Source organism: Nerophis ophidion, linkage group LG06, assembly GCF_033978795.1.
Source record: "Nerophis ophidion isolate RoL-2023_Sa linkage group LG06, RoL_Noph_v1.0, whole genome shotgun sequence".
Classification (NCBI taxonomy): Eukaryota; Metazoa; Chordata; class Actinopteri; order Syngnathiformes; family Syngnathidae; genus Nerophis; species Nerophis ophidion.
Genome location: NC_084616.1, coordinates 28,351,699 through 28,368,824, shown reverse-complemented (window position 1 = coordinate 28,368,824; position 17,126 = coordinate 28,351,699).

Genomic DNA, 17,126 nt, shown 5'->3' with positions numbered 1-17,126 from the left:
GATATTGTATTCATTCCACAAATGTCTGCTTTTTTTTCTGTTTGTAGCCATCGGGAAGAAACTGAAGGCCATCGTCAAGCTGAAGGACTGTGAAGACCTGAAGCCCTGGGTGCTAAGTATAATCAACCACCTCTACTGGGCAGCAGCGTCTACACCACCTGGAGAGGGGGATCTTCTGGTTGCCAGGTGGAAGTCTGTGGAGCGACACATTCAGAACATCCACAAGGACCATGGCGACCTATTCCCAATTTGTGCTCATGGACAACTGCACGGTAGAAGGCTGCAAAAGAAATGGTTCAAACCAAGTGAGTAGGCAAATAAGTTGCCCAAAAGCAGTGAGGCACTAGCAGTATTTTCCTGCACATCTTTTGAAAGTCAAAACATTCAGATAAACTTGTAAGTAAACAACCAGTTTTCAAGTTGACTGGAACATTTTTCTAGAAACATTGTTCTATTTTAAATGTATGTTTAGGTTCACGCTCAGCAGTGAAACTGGAGGAGGTGGTCAACAACAAGTCAATGCTGAAAGATATCGCCATGCTGTCGGGTGAACAGCAGACTTCCAAGGTGGAGGCGTTCCATAGCCTTATCATACAGGTAAAAATTAGGCTGACCGCCTGTAGGTGGCGTCGGTGGTTACCACCTGCCATTAGGACTTTGGGGGCCAGGGAACAAAATACTAGAGCATACTACAGTAAATGTAACCTTGATACAGTCATTGTAAGCAAGAGAATGTTAGATGTCCAACAAAGTGGCTAGGCATCTTGGTGAGAAAGATTGCAAACAATTCTGGCGTGGTGTTAAAATTAAAAACAAAACAGCTTCATTATTGCAGGAGATCAATCTTTAATAGCTGACTATAAACAGTTTAATACGCAAACATTTGTATTCAAATTTACAAACAATTTATAAATTTACACGCACATTGTATTGACACATGACTGAATAAAGTGTCTTTTATCTTATACAGTTCGCACCGAAAATGTATGTCTTCCCATACATCGGAATGCTGTGCAGGTATGTTTCCACACTAATCTACGTGTCCCTAGTGTGTGCCATACTTTAGTACTTTTGCATGTAATTATATTACATCATTAAACACCATACTGGCCAACCCTCCCGGATTTTCCGGGAGACTCCCGAAATTCAGCGCCTCTCCCGAAAACTTCCCAGGACAAATTTTCTCCCGAAAATCTCTAGAAATTCAGGCGGAGCTGGAGGCCGCGCCCCCTCCAGCTCCATTCGGACCTGTGTGAGGACAGCCTGTTTTCACGTTCACTTTTCCACAATATACTGTACACAGCGTGTCTGCCCAATGACGTTATAACTGGTGAATGATTGAGGGCGAGTTCTTGGTTTCTTATGTGGGTTTATTGTTAGGCAGTTTCATTAACGTCCTCCCGGCGCGGTAACAACACACAACAACAGCTGTCACGTTTTCGTCTACCCTAAAGCAGTTCGTCTGCCGTAAACAGCAATGTTGTGACACTCTTAAACAGGTCAATACTGCTGTCTACTGTACATGCACCAGAACACCTCCAGGCAACACCTCCAAGCAACTTAAACCCTTTACTACTAAGTAAGACCTACACTGTTTCAATGTCCATTTCTCTGTTGATGCAATTGTTGATGACTAAATTACTGATATCAATCAAAGCTCCTCATCCCACCCCCGGATTGTAAAAAATGTAAATATGATGATTAATTTGTGTGATGACTGTATTATGCTGATAGTATATACGTTTGTATTTGTACCATGAATTGATTAACGTGGACCCCGGCTAAAACAAGTTGAAAAACTTATTCCGGTGTTACCATTTAGTGGTCAATTGTCTGGAATATGTACTGTACTGTGCAATCTACTAATAAAAGTTTCAATCAATCAATCAATCATGCATATGTGACAATAACATCTGCGGCTTTTAGAGAGTGCAGTGCACAACTGCGCACACAACAGCTGTAAATTTACTCTTCCGCTCTTAACCACGCCCCCCACCCCTACCTCCTGAAATCAGAGGTCTCAAGGTTGGCAAGTATGTTAAACATACGTTCAAATGTATCTGTTCTCCCTGCTGAGTAAAGTACACAATGTCTAATTTTTACATTATTCTGTAACCACACCTAGGAACCTGCTTGCTGGGCTGAACTGGAATGAAAACTCGAGCCGCCCCATAGCCACTACACAAGCGGGTGCTGAGCGCTATGCAGTACGCTACCTGAAGTATAAAGCAGGGGGCCATGTGGTCAAAAAAATCGCGACAGAGCCAACATACCGTAAGTGTAGAGGACACAAAACATGTAAACACTCGACACTTTGTATCATGATAATAATACTGTCAGGTTTCACTCTCCATGAGTATATTATGTTGTGAGCAGGAACATGTACAATTGTATTTTGCAGGCTACGTAGATGACTTGATCAGGAAGGTTGTTGCTGGCTGCAGATAGACCCCTGACGAGAGAACACCAGTCAGCGTCACCGTGGATGTGCCTCCCTTCCTCTGCGATGAACTGGAGAAACCAGACAAGGAGGGAGCCATCGCCAAGCACAGGAGTCGCTTCGCTAAGCGTTAACTACAGTGGCCATGTGGATTCTGTTGCAGTCACTGCACGTCTTGAAACCCCGTGTAGTCCATCGACGGAAATGTTGTTCTAATCTTATGTACCACACAAGCTGGTAGTGCCACACTTATCTCCTTTCCCAGATATCCCCAACAGAAGCGGACAAACTGTCAATATGCTGTGTATCGTCCTCGCCTGCAAGTACAAAATAGTTGATAGCAAATTATGGCACCTGTTATTATCCAGACATGGATACACAGTGACTCACTGTTCTCTGAGATGCAAAAGAGATTGTCATGCATTCTATTCATTTGTCATTTACTGTTGCAGTAAATTGTAAATATTGTTGACATCTACAATCCATGTATGTAATACTTCTATGATATAAAATGTCATGTACATTGTAGCACAGTACATTTCACAGAATAAGAAGACGATAAGAACGTGCTCATTCTGACTTATCTTCCAAAGGTTGAAAGAATAAAGAATGATCTAAACTTATTAGTGCCTCACTCATTTTGCTGTTGCTGCAGCACGCCATATTGCTGTTTGTAGGCGTAATACGCTGTCTGCAGCACACATTCATCCAGACACACAGATTGAAAGCCAGGGTGGTCTATGATGCAATTCTCCACCCCTTCCTGCTCCATTGTTCTGGCCACTGCCTCTAGCTCATGACAGTGGCACACTCAGCCACTGTCTCCATGTTCACACAGTTGTGACGTGTGGTGTGATTGTATTATGAGAGAACTACAGAGTCGACAGGCTATGACGTCACGAGTGTGCGATGGAGCGGGAGACACGGTGGGAGTGAGCTAGATAGGTGACACATGTGTGACTGGGCTATAATAAATGTATCCACGTTACAAAGTACAGCTGGACTCGCGTATTAATTAAGTAACTTGACATGGTGTCAGAAGTCCTGTAGTTAATGTGGAGTGTGAGCCAAGTGTAAAGATAGTTTGTACGCGTCTGTGGGGAAAGAAGTGAAGGACAACATGAGCGAGGGAGACGGAGCCGCAGCAGCACCTGGACGGCAACCCGACGCGCTGGTGGTTGCCGTGGGACCGTGCGCTACGTTCAACATCCAGCCACCGGAGTCCTTTGACTTTTCAAATCCGCAAGAGTGGGACAAATGGATCCCGAAATTTGAAAGATTTCGCCTGGCAAGTAACCTAAATGCAAGCTCCGAGGACAATCAAGTAAACACATTGATTTATTGCATGGGGGACGAGGCGGATGATATTCTCCGTGGGCTAAATTTGACGGCTGCTCAAAGACGTACATACCAGGGAGTGCGCGATGGATTACAAGGTTTTTTTGTTGTGTAGAAAAATGTTATCTACGAGCGTGCTAAGTTTAACATGCGCAAGCAGAAAGAAGGGGAGAGTGTAGATTCGTTTGTCACTGCACTATATGCGCTGGCGGAGCATTGTAGCTACGGGATGCTACACAATGAACTGATCAGAGACAGACTTGTCGTCGGATTGCAAGATAAGGGGCTGTCTGAACGCATGCAGTTGGACGCGGATCTAACCTTGGATAAAGCCATAAGAATGGCACGACAGAGCGAGGAGGTGAAAAGGCAGCAGTCTACTCTCCGAGGGGACACCACCAGTTCAGAGGCAAGTGATGCAAAATCTGTTGATAGAGTGTTCAAGAGCAACTTCAAGTCTGCTAAAAACAAACCTCAATATGTTGATAGCCCAAAGTACAAGCCACACAGTATTCAGTACAGCAAGGACAAGGGCGCACAGTCACTTTGTCAAAATTGTGGCAGCTCTCCATCCCATCAAAAAAGTGACTGTCCTGCTAATGAAGTGAGATGTCATGCATGTGGGAGGAGGGGACATTGCAAGCGTGTGTGTAAGTCCAAATCAGTGCATGAAGTTGAAGACGATGAGGAGGAAATCTTCCTCGGCAGTGTCACGAAGGATGGGGATCCTCGGATGGTCAAAATTGGCATCCATGAGAGCAGTGTGACATTCAAAATCGACACAGATGCCGATGTGACAGTCCTGCCTCACTCAGTGTTCCAAAACACATACAGAAATGATCCGCCTAGCCTCAAAAAGGCAACAAAGCCACTCCTGGGACCAGGAAGAAATCCCCTCGACGTTGTGGGCGTCGCCAGGTAGCTACTGAGGAGAGGAGATAAGACAGAGAGGGAGGATGTGTATATTGCTCGTCATGTGCATACTGCTCTGCTGGGAAGATCTGTGAGCTGTCGGCTGGGGCTTGTAGCACGCCTGGACAGCGTTACTATGGAAACATTAAAGGAGCACTACCCAAAATTATGCACCGGGCTCGGAGAAGTGCGGCAGCCATATGCCATCAAGCTGAGTCCAGGGGCGGAACCATTCTCACTAAAGACACCAAGGAGGATTCCATTGCCTTTAATGGACAAAGTCAAGCAGGAACTGTCCCGCATGGAGCAACTCGGGGTGATAAGTAGAATTGAGGAGCCAACAGACTGGTGCGCTGGCATAGTGGTGGTGCCAAAGAAGACAGGTGCTGTACGCATATGTGTCGATCTCACAAAACTCAATGAGTCAGTGTGTAGGGAAAAGTTCATTCTGCCATCAGTGGAGGAAACACTAGGAATGCTGGCTGGAGCCAAATTTTTTAGTAAGCTGGATGCAAACATGGGGTTTTGGCAAATTCCTCTAACTGCAGATTCAGCAAAACTGACAACATTCATTACACCCTTCGGGCGCTATTACTTCAGGCGGCTACCGTTTGGCATAGCATCCGCCCCTGAACATTTTCAGAACCGGATGGTGACAGAAGTCACAGAAGGGCTTGAGGGTGTTGTTTGCCACATGGATGACGTGCTAGTGTGGGGCCGAACACAAAAAGAGCATGATGCTCGCCTGCATGCCACACTAGAAAAGATCCAAAAGGCAGGCATCACTTTGAATGTTGATAAGTGTGACCTGTCAAAGTCAGAGGTGACCTTTCTAGGCCACGTGCTCTCCACCAGTGGCATCAGCCCAGACCCAAACAAAACAGAAGCTGTGAGAAAGATGCAGGAGCCAACAACTGTGACTGAGTTAAGAAGTTTTCTTGGAATGATTAATCAACTTGGGAAGTTTGTGCCGCAGCTGGCTGAGAGAGACAAGCCCCTGCGAGATCTCCTGTTGAAAAAGAACTGCTGGGTGTGGGGCGTCGATCAGGCAAGGGCCTTCCAGGATCTAAACGATGCACTGACGTCTACACCAGTGCCAGCCATGTATGATCCCAACAGAGAGTGCAAAGTATCAGCAGACGCGTCGTCATACGGGTTGGGAGGCGTCCTGCTACAAAAATGGGACGAAGAGTGGAGGCCAGTGGCCTACATGTCGCGGTCTCTCACACCAACAGAGCAGAGATACGCGCAAGTAGAGAAAGAAGCTTTGGGACTGACCTAGGCCTGTGAGAGGTTTCGCAACTTTCTCATCGGGAAACATTTCCAGATGGAGACGGACCACAAGCCTCTCCTGAGTCTTCTGGGGTCTCAAGCACTGCATGCTCTACCTCCATTGATCCAACGCTTCAGAATGCGTCTGATGCGCTATTCGTACTCTATCTCTCATGTGCCAGGGAAGTGTCTGTGGACAGCTGATACATTGTCACGAGCTCCTGTTAAGAGAGAGGAGACAGCAGCGGACAAAGAGCTGTTGGAAGAAACCAACATATATGTGGACATGGTACTGGAAAACTTACCTGCAAGTGCTGACTACCTGGAGGAGCTGAGAGAGCAGCTGCAGAGAGACAGTGTGTGCACAGGTGATGCAGCTGTGTGCCGAAGGCTGGCCAGCACACGGTTCCAAAGAACCAGCACTCAGGCTGTACAGGGCAGAGCAGGCGTTCCTCACAGTTCAAGATGGTGTCTTGCTGAAGGGACACAGGCTTGTCATCCCTTCTATAATGAGGAATGGTGTACTCGCCAAATTGCATGAAGGACACCAAGGCGTGGTGAAGTGTAGACAGCGGGCACGACAGTCAGTATGGTGGCCCGGGCTGAGCCAGCAGCTAAATGAATTGGTTCTCAACTGCCGAACATGCTGTGAGGAGAGACAGAACCACAGGGAGCCTCTGATGCCGTCACCATACCCGGGGCAACCATGGGAGAAGTTAGGAGTTGATCTATTCATGCTCGGTACCAAGACCTACCTGCTGGTAGTGGACTACATGTCAAGGTACGTGGAGATTGCTTTGCTGACCTCCACAAAGTCAAACGATGTAATCCATCACCTAAAATCCATTTATGCACGTCATGGAATCCCGGATCTTCTCGTTTCGGACAGAGGGCCCCAGTTCTCCGGAGCAGGCTTCGCTGAGTTCGCAGAGTCTTATGGATTCCGTCACGTTACCAGTAGCCCAAGATATCCTCAAGGTAACGCTGAAGCTGAACGTGCAGTACAGACGGTGAAAGGTCTCCTAAAGAAAGCAGACGACCCCTATCTTGCTTTGCTCGCCTACAGGGCTACCCCTCTCGACAATGGGTATAGTCCAGCGCAGCTTCTCATGGGGAGGAGACTCCGCACAACAGTGCCTATCCTTCCTGCTTTACTAAATCCTGCCCTTCCAGATAGCGAAGCTGTTAGGTTGAAAGAAGGGGAGAAGAGGACAAAAGATGCACAACGCTACAACCTGCGGCATCGTGCAATGAACCTTGACAGACTGAATCCGGGACAGGACGTGTGGATCAAGGACCAAAAGAACGCAGGAGCTATCATTGGACATCACACCACTCCACGATCGTATCTGGTGGAAGGACCCAAGGGGACCATCAGACGGAACCGTCGTCATCTCATCCCTATGGGATCCTCGCCGGAGCACAGTGGCCGTGGTACAGCAGAGCCGTTCCTAGGGGGTGTTCCGGAACAACCTACAGCAGAAACATCGCAGCAGAGTGTTCCAGAACCTCCATCTACTCCTACTCCTAGAACCAGGTCTAGGAGGGCTGTGGTAAGACCAACTAGGTTGGACCTATAATTTTGTTTCCTAGAGACATTACAGAGACTCTAATGAAAAAAAAGAATGTTACTGTATGTGGGGGAAAAAAAAGTGTAATTGGAGCGTTTTGGATATGTTTTATTGTATTGTAAATGTTCAAGTCAGTTGCAGGGCTTAGGTTAAGGACAGTACAGGATTAGTATAGGATGGATGTCTGAGTATTTATATTGAAGTGGATTGTTCTAAGGGTAAAATATGTGTGTGTTTGATTGTTTGGTACAGGCCCATATAGGAGCAGACCTTCCAAACACGAGGCAGAATAATCCTCAAGGTCTGTTGAATCAATGGCAGTCTACCCATTGATTCTAGAAAGGGGAAATGTGGTGTGATTGTATTATGAGAGAACTACAGAGTCGACAGGCTATGACGTCACGAGTGTGCGACGGAGCGGGAGACACGGTGGGAGTCCGCTAGATAGGTGACACATGTGTGACTGGGCTATAATAAATGTATCCACGTTACAAAGTACAGCTGGACTCGCGTATTAATTAAGTAACTCGACAACATGTACACCTATAAATAGAAATATTCATAATATTTGTAAATCAATTAATATTATTGACACCTGCAATCTGCATACATGTGCAATAATTAATATTATCATTGTCTTGTTGTGGATCTTATTAATCTACATGCATATTTTTAGTATTGCCGGTATATGGAGCTGTGGCCCATAGAAATAATGGGTAATTAATTAGGTTTGACATTGTGTCAATGATGGATAATTAGTCTATAGATAGGCCTGGGGTGTAAGTTGCAATACTAACAGTAACAGTGCAAGACTAGGCTACAAGCTAAAAATAGTCTATAAATAAATAACATTTTACCATTCTGTATTCTGAGGGCGATCTATGTTGTGTGCTACTCCAGCATCAATATCAGCAGCGTCCTCCTGACCGTCACCATCAGCGTCGGGTTCAAAGCGGTATGGCTCTATCCTTTGTTGCGGTTGAGCCCGGCCGAGTGGTCCTGCCATCCCCACGGCTGCCACGGCGCCTCTCACAGCATCTTCCCTATCGGAATCGCTCCCACTGCCCTCTAGTCCTTTTTTTTTTTTTTTTTCTAGTCCTTCACTCTCACTTTCATCATCCACAAATCTTTCATCCTCGCTCAAATTCATAGGGAAATCGTGTTCTCGGTCCGAATCGCTCTCGCTGCTGGTGGCCATGATTGTAAACAATGTTCAGATGTGAGGAGCTCCACAACCCGTGACGTCACGCGCAAATCGTCTGCTACTTCCGGTACAGGTAAGGCTTTTTTATCAGCGTCCAAAAGTTGCAAACTTTATCGTGGATGTTCTCTACTAAATCCTTTCAGCAAAAATATGGCAATATTGCGAAATGATCAAGTATGACACATAGAATGGACCTGCTATCCCCGTTTGAATAAGAAAATTGCATTTCAGTAAGCCTTTAACATTGTTATGTGTGAGTCCACCATTGTAGTCCAACATTATAGTCAATAAGCTCCTTATTTTTCTCTATCCTCTTGTTGTGGGGATACTTATATCTTTCAGAAGACTCTATATGGAAGCGCTAAAAATTACAACATGACTGACGAGGAGAAGACGCAGTCCAAGTAAAGGCAGGTAAATAAGACATCCCAATTGGTCGCATCTTGACGAGATGGTCAGAAAGCAGCTTGAAGATGGTCCAACATAATCTACGCAACATTTTTATCAATTTGGTGAGATTTGTCTCATTTCCAGGGTAGAAGCAAAACCGAGGAATTTGTGTTAGTGAACTAACACTGAGAATATCAAACTAAATATTGGTGTGTTAACAGCATTTTCACACTGGTAAGTTTGAATAAAAGCATATTTTATCCCAATGGACAGGTCGCATTTAGTGAGCTGTTAGCGTTAGCTGCTTAGCTAAGCTAGCTGCGGGTCGCAAACATCATACAGTAATTGTGAAAAGAGCAATACCCCTATTCATAGATCAATAACTGAGAAGACTTTAAGACCGGATAAAACCTGTTCGCCCGCGGGCCGTATGTTCGACAACGCTGCCCTAGGGGAAATTGAGATTTTCACCACAATCCAATTCAAACAGAACAGGACCATTGACGGCACAGCCAACTTCCGGCGCCCCTTTATTTTTTTCAGAAAATGAACAATATATAGTATATAAACATTTCTTATATGAAAACATAGTTTTTAACTATATATTGTTTTGCATCTTGACTTTTGAACACATTAGTGCTTCTATAAAGCCCATAAAAAGTGATAGATACTGCCTGCATGTTTGAAAACATACCAAAACGCTGCATTGAGGAGCACATAATGAACGTGCAGTAAATGACAGTATCTCCGTAGTGATGTCCCGTTAAGGGGGCGAAAAATCCTTATTTAAATACGGCGGTCTGCAACTATCAAGACTTGGGCTTTGGAGCAGCTTACTCTGAGGATTTCGCATCTCGTTGCGATGAATGTTCTCCCGGGCTGAAAATCGATTTGACTGAACACAAGGTGAAGGTAATGACATGATTTAATTTTACATAAAAAAGGAACAAACAAAAGGCGCGCACAAGGCGGAGAACAAAGTTGGCTAAGAAAACAAAAACTAGCACAAAGGCAGAACTATGGACATAAAAACGAAAACACTTACTGTGACGTGAAAAAACGTGCATGGATAATGTCGGGGGTATCAAGAGTGAATCAAGGGTGATGTCGCTCGGCTGACTATCTGCCAACTATGGATTAAATAATACCGACATGATTAGTGACGGGTGCGTGAGTCCGAACACATGACAGGTGAAACTAATGATTGTCATGGTGACAAAACAGGAGTGCACAAAGAGTCCAAAAACCAACAGAACATAACCAAGCAAAACTTGATCAATCGTAGAGACATGACAGCAACATTATTAAATTGCACACACAGTCTTAGTAAATTGCATGCAACATGGTCTCTAATAGTAAACGCCATTTCATACATTGCACACGCTGTTTAGTGTGTGGTATTTGAATCTTAGTAAATTAATGCTACACCCCTCTCTGCCCCTTGCTAACTTTCTGTATTGGAACCATATACGCATTAGTCTGAGCTACATTACAGCTTTGGCAGGTCTCAAAGTCTGGATAAAGTTGTTTATGCCTTTAAAGAGCTACGAAAGAAAGCAAAGCTAAACAACATTAATGTTCCTGAAGATTATCTATATGTGTCACTCTGACTTAGAATTTGGAAACCTGACCTAGACAGAAACATGACCATTCTTGTGACCCTGGGGGTAACACATTTATCCTTATGTATTCCTTTTGCACATTCTGCTTCTGAACAGCGATTGACAGTTTAGAAAAGCTTGTTAACAAACTTTGGGTTACACTCAACAGGTGGGAGGAAGAGCCCCTGGCTTGCAACCATATGCATTTGAACATATGATCATGAAACATATGGCATGGCGGCTGACCAACTCAAGGTGAATGTCATTGGCGGACTGCCGGTATGCTTGTTTGCCTCGAACACCGGGTGGTATTAGAGGCCGGGACCTGGACGGATCTGGAGGGAGGTGTCTGGGGGTGGGATGTGGCAGGTGGGCTGTTAATGATGATGAATTGTGGGGAACACAGTTCTTTCTCCTGAGATTAACATCTCCTGATAAACAGGCCCACAGGGTCTTTAGGAAACCTTATACATTTTTCTCTCTCCTTCAGCTCTTAGTTGAGCTCCTGCTGTCTTGTTGGATGTCTCTCTCCTGTCTGTGTGATGTGGCACAGTCCATGTTCAAACATGATTATCATGCATGCTCAATTATGATACAGCCCATAGTAAGGGACTATAGAATAAATCGTTTTCTTACTGGGCTAATCAAATAAAAGCTGATCAGCCTTTCTCTGACAGTGGCAGGCAGGATGCAACTTTTCTACAAATAGGCAGCCGTCCACCCTAACACCAGAAGGCAACATCTTCAAATAACATGTTTTTGGAAAGAGGAAGTTGGGGAACTCATGAAAGCAACGGTTGAACTCCCAACACAAAGCCCTAACACTACGCTCTATCAAGATGGAAAAATAGTCGTCTGTATATCAAAACAAATTAACCCTAGCAATTAAAACATTTTAAATTTACACATACAATTGCATTCTTTAAGAAAAATGAGCCATGACCTAATAATGCATTACTATAACTTACGTTTTGATTATTGTGTGTGCTTTGACTTTGTGGATCATTTAATAGGTACTACTAATAAGTTCTCCATCCATCATCCATCCATCATCTTCCGCTTATCCGAGGTCGGGTCGCAGGGGCAACAGCCTAAGCAGGGAAACCCAGACTTCCCTCTCCCCAGCCACTTCGTCTAGCTCTTCCCGGGGGATCCCGAGGCGTTCCCAGGCCAGCCGGGAGACATAGTCTTCCCAACGTGTCCTGGGTCTTCCCCGTGGCCTCCTACCGGTTGGACGTGCCCTAAACACCTCCCTAGGGAGGCGTTCGGGTGGCATCCTGACCAGATGCCCGAACCACCTCATCTGGCTCCTCTCGATGTGGAGGAGCAGCGGCTTTACTTTGAGTTCCTCCCGGATGGCAGAGCTTCTCACCCTATCTCTAAGGGAGAGCCCCGCCACACGGCGGAGGAAACTCATTTCGGCCGCTTGTACCCGTGATCTTATCCTTTCGGTCATGACCCAAAGCTCATGACCATAGGTGAGGATGGGAACGTAGATCGACCGGTAAATTGAGAGCTTTGCCTTCCGGCTCAGCTCCTTCTTCACCGCAACGGATCGGTACAACGTCCGCATTACTGAAGACGCCGCACCGATCCGCCTGTCGATCTCACGATCCACTCTTCCCTCACTCGTGAACAAGACTCCTAGGTACTTGAACTCCTCCACTTGGGGCAGGGTCTCCTCCCCAACCCGGAGATGGCACTCCACCCTTTTCCGGGCGAGAACCATGGACTCGGACTTGGAGGTGCTGATTCTCATTCCGGTCGCTTCACACTCGGCTGCGAACCGATCCAGTGAGAGCTGAAGATCCCGGTCAGATGAAGCCATCAGGATCACATCATCTGCAAAAAGCAGAGACCTAATCCTGCGGTTACCAAACCGGAACCCCTCAACGCCTTGACTGCGCCTAGAAATTCTGTCCATAAAAGTTATGAACAGAATCGGTGACAAAGGACAGCCTTGGCGGAGTCCAACCCTCACTGGAAATGTGTTCGACTTACTGCCGGCAATGCGAACCAAGCTCTGGCACTGATCGTACAGGGAACGGACCGCCACAATAAGACAGTCCGATACCCCATACTCTCTGAGCACTCCCCACAGGACTTCCCGAGGGACACGGTCGAATGCCTTCTCCAAGTCCACAAAGCACATGTAGACTGGTTGGGCAAACTCCCATGCACCCTCAAGAACCCTGCCGAGAGTATAGAGCTGGTCCACAGTTCCACGACCAGGACGAAAACCACACTGTTCCTCCTGAATCCGAGGTTCGACTATCCGACGTAGCCTCCTCTCCAGTACACCTGAATAAACCTTACCGGGAAGGCTGAGGAGTGTGATCCCACGATAGTTGGAACACACCCTCCGGTCCCCCTTCTTAAAGAGAGGGACCACCACCCCGGTCTGCCAATCCAGAGGTACCGCCCCCGATGTCCACGCGATGCTGCAAAGTCTTGTCAACCAAGACAGCCCCACAGCATCCAGAGCCTTAAGGAACTCCGGGCGGATCTCGTCCACCCCTGGGGCCTTGCCACCGAGGAGCTTTTTAACTACCTCAGCGACCTCAGCCCCAGAAATAGGAGAGTCCACCACAGATTCCCCAGGCACTGCTTCCTCATAGGAAGACGTGTTGGTGGGATTGAGGAGGTCTTCGAAGTATTCCTTCCACCTATCCACAACATCCGCAGTCGAGGTCAGCAGAACACCATCCGCACCATACACGGTGTTGATAGTGCACTGCTTCCCTTTCCTGAGGCGGCGGACGGTGGTCCAGAATCGCTTTGAAGCCGTCCGGAAGTCGTTTTCCATGGCTTCCCCGAACTCTTCCCATGTCCGAGTTTTTGCCTCCGCGACCGCTGAAGCTGCACACCGCTTGGCCTGTCGGTACCTGTCCACTGCCTCTGGAGTCCTATGAGCCAAAAGGACCCGATAGGACTCCTTCTTCAGCTTGACGGCATCCCTCACCGCTGGTGTCCACCAAGGGGTTTTAGGATTGCCGCCCCGACAGGCACCAACTACCTTGCGGCCACAGCTCCGATCTGCCGCCTCGACAATAGAGGTGCGGAACATGGTCCACTCGGACTCAATGTCCAGCACCTCCCTCGTGACATGTTCAAAGTTCTTCCGGAGGTGGGAATTGAAACTTTGTCTGACAGGAGACTCTGCCAGACGTTCCCAGCAGACCCTCACAATGCGTTTGGGCTTCCCAGGTCTGTCCGGCATCCGCCCCCACCATCGCAGCCAACTCACCACCAGGTGGTGATCGGTAGAAAGCTCCGCCCCTCTCTTCACCCGAGTGTCCAAAACATTTAATAAGTTCTCATTAATAAATATTTTTGGGATGATCAATCACTTTAATAATACAATTCATCCAGGTTGGTACTGTCATGATCCACGACTTTGGTCATGGCATATTCTGGTTTTGGTTCTGTTTTATATCTCGTCTTGGTATTTGACTCCCTTAGTTTCCGGTGGCACTTCCTGTTTTGTTCCGTTTCTATAGTTACCCATTTGTGTCACCTGACTTTGTCTTTCACACGCACCTGATTCTTGATTATCCTCTCTATTTAAGACCGCCTTTGCTTGCCTTCGTTCTCGGACTATTATTTGCTTCCACGCAACAGATGATGTCGTTCTTCCCGCATTGTGGTAATCTACTTTTGAGACTTGTTAGCTTCCACGCTAGTCCTGCTCTGTTTATGTCCCTAGCTTACATGCTAGCGCTTTCTGTTTGTTTTGTCTAAGTGCCTTTGTGCAAGTGCCTTTGTTCTTAGTTTGTTTTATAGTGTTATTTAGTGTACAAAAAAATAATCATTACTACCCTCACGCTGTGTTTCATCTCCGCTGCACCCACGAGAGAACAAAACATCACCACAATGCCAGCTAAGAGTCACAGGTACTATTCTTCATGTATTAGAAAATAACACGTACAAAATAGGGGAAATAAGAGGGGCTAGTGCATGTGCCTCACAATACGAAGGTCTTGGGTTCGATCCCCGGGCTAGGGTTCTTTCTGTGTGTAGTTTGCATGACTGTGTGGGTTCCCTCTGGTTACTCCGGCTTCCTCCCACCTCCAAAAACATGCACCTGGGGATAGGTTGATTGGCAACACTAAATTGGCCCTAGTGTGTGAATGTGAGTGTGAATGTTGTCTGTCTGTCTGTGTTGGCCCTGCGATGAGGTGGCGACTTGTCCAGGGTGTACACCGCCTTCCTCCCGAATGCAGTTAAGATAGGCTCCAGCAGCCCCCGCAACCCCGAAAGGGACAAACCGTAAAAAATGGATGGATGAATGGGCTGTCAAAGATAACGCATTAATAAAAAGTATAAGGGGAACTGCACTTTTTTGGGAATTTTGCCTATCATTCCCAATTATATTTAAAAAAAAACACAGGTTTTTTTTTTTTTTTTTTAAGTTTTTTTTTTGAGGATTCTAAAGATAAAACAAACGCTTGCAACATGCAACAAACGCATGTGTTCCTACTTCTCTAAAAAAATGCATGTGTGTTCTAATCACGGCAGACTTGGTATTAGACCACAAAGATAACTATTTTGGGGCACACGAGTATTCACAACCTTTACTTTTTGAAACTGAATATACGGAGGATGAACTGCTAGTTATGGAAGCGAGCACAAAGAGAAGGTGAAACCTTAGATCAGACGGAAGCCGAGAGAGTCAGGACCGGTGTGACTTGACAGTGTAAATGTGGAGCTTGTAGCCTAGCTACGCCAGCAGAAATGGAGTGCTTACCCAAAATCAACTGAAAAAAAAAACGGCCCCGGTCAGCTTGACCAAATGGACAACTGTCCAACGAGCGAGTTACTACAGTGTTGATCATGATAAAAAACATGAAATGTGGGCTAATACTTTACAGACACTGCAATATGATTGTTAATTTTTTTTGGTCAGTACAGATTGGTGTCCTATCGCATTGTGTTGTCTATTACAAACTCAAAAGCCATTCAGCTGCTGACAAGAAGCTAATGCCGTAGCATGCTGTAATAAGACAATGTGTTACTGCGCTAAATATACAGTTCTTACAATAATAATGTCACTTCAGCTGGTTATTGTAAACATTATGGAATGTAAATGAAGTATTGTTGGCAGTTTTTGGATGCAAAGGATGCAAATTTGTGTTTCACCGGAACAATGGGACATCCTTCTCATCAAACCTTTTGCATTACTTGATGCATTTCTTTTCCCGCAATTTTTGATGCATTTTGTGCGTGGTAATGTTCTGCATCTTTGATCAGGTCACTGTACTAACTTGCCCTGCGATGAGATGGCGACTTGTCCTGGGTGTACCCCGCCTTCCGCCCGATTGTAGCTGAGATAGGCACCAGCGCCCCCCGTGACCCCCAAAATGGGAATAAGCAGTAGGAAATGGATGGATGGATGGATGGATGGACGGTACTAACTTATTTGGAGCAGAAAAAATTGTTTTTTCCTTAACTGACCTCAACTGCGGATGTTGTGGATAGGTGGAAGGAATACTTCGAAGACCTCCTCAATCCCACCAACACGTCTTCCTATGAGGAAGCAGTGCCTGGGGAATCTGTGGTGGACTCTCCTATTTCTGGGGCTGAGGTCGCTGAGGTAGTTAAAAAGCTCCTCGGTGGCAAGGCTGAGATGAGATCCGCCCGGAGTTCCTTAAGGGACTGCTGTGGGGCTGTCTTGGTTGACAAAACTCTGCAGCATCGCGTGGACATCGAGGGCGGTACTTCTGGATTGGCAGACTGGGGTGGTGGTTCCTCTCTTTATGAAGGGGGACCGGAGGGTGTGTTCCAACTATCGTGAGATCACACTCCTCAGCCTTCCCGGTAAGGTTTATTAAGGTGTACTGGAAGGGAGGCTACGCCGGATAGTCAAACCTCGGATTCAGGAGGAACAGTGTGGTTTTCGTCCTGGTCATGGAACTGTGGACCAGCTCTATACTCTCGGCAGGGTTCTTGAGGGTGCATGGGAGTTTGCCCAACCAGTCTACATGTGCTTTGTGGATTTGGAGAAGGCATTCGACCGTGTCCCTCGGGAAGTCCTGTGGGGAGTGCTCAGAGAGTATGGAGTATCGGACTGTCTTATTGTGGCGGTCCGCTCCCTGTATGATCAGTGTCAGAGCTTGGTCCGCATTGCCGGCAGTAAGTCGAACACATTTCCAGTGAGGGTTGGACTCCGCCAAGGCTGTCCTTTGTCGCCGATTCTGTTCATAACTTTTATGGACATAATTTCTAGGCGGAGTCAAGGCGTTGAGGGGTTCCGGTTTGGTGACCGCAGATTTAGGTCTCTGCTTTTTGCAGATGACGTGGTCCTGATGGCTTCATCTGACCGGGATCTTCAGCTCTCACTGGATCTGTTTGCAGCCGATTGTGAAGCGACCGGAATGAGAATCAGCACCTCCAAGTCC